This window comes from Tenrec ecaudatus, chromosome 4 (assembly GCF_050624435.1).
Source record: "Tenrec ecaudatus isolate mTenEca1 chromosome 4, mTenEca1.hap1, whole genome shotgun sequence".
Taxonomy (NCBI): domain Eukaryota; kingdom Metazoa; phylum Chordata; class Mammalia; order Afrosoricida; family Tenrecidae; genus Tenrec; species Tenrec ecaudatus.
This window is the reverse complement of record NC_134533.1, coordinates 150,184,724-150,185,379: the sequence shown is the minus strand read 5'-3', so window position 1 is coordinate 150,185,379 and position 656 is coordinate 150,184,724. Positions and strand designations below refer to the sequence as shown.

The 656-nt window shown below is 38.7% G+C and overlaps 1 pseudogene; it reads right to left on the bottom strand.

Moving 5' to 3' along the window:
* Nucleotides 1-201: 201 nt before the first annotated feature.
* On the bottom strand, nucleotides 202-410 carry LOC142447166 (phosphatidylinositol N-acetylglucosaminyltransferase subunit Y-like; annotated as a pseudogene).
* Nucleotides 411-656: the final 246 nt, after the last annotated feature.

Here is a 656-nt window from a genome sequence, read left to right as displayed (position 1 = left end):
GTTACAAATTGGAACAATCTCTTCCAAACAAGAGCAGTATAAGGGTATAATAACAGAAGCTGTGGCTTCACCTTCTATGGCCCTAACCCTGACAGAAACCAGGCAAAGTATCTTTCCTGCAAATCAAATGAGATTTCAATATTGAATTTAGTAGAACTTTTAAAGAAAGAGACCCCAAACATATCGCTGTTTCTAGGTACATTAATCATGTCTGAAAAGTTTAATCCTCATTCAAGTCCAAAGGTGGAAGAACACATACAGCGGTATGGAACTTGACAAGAGTCGGTTGTAAAGTAGAGGTTGGGTGTGTGGGTACAGTCCTGGGGGAGAGCTTCTTCTACAGAGGGGAATAGTGTTGGCAGGGAAATTAGCGGAATAAGGACAGTCAAGGTAGAAAGAGACAGAAACATTCTTCGCCCCCACTTATTGACCACCCTACCAACTTTTTAAAAAGGTATTAAAATAATTTAGTGGTTATTTTTTTTAATTATTTTTCAGTGCTGCTCCATTTCTCATTTCTCCTTATTTTGATGTGTCTTCTTAGCTGCTTGTGGTAGCAGATTAAGAATGCCATCAGTGATTGGAATAAGCTATCCCACGTCTTCATTCATCAATTTACGTATTTGTCAATGCTTCCTATCTAAGCCACTTCTTGG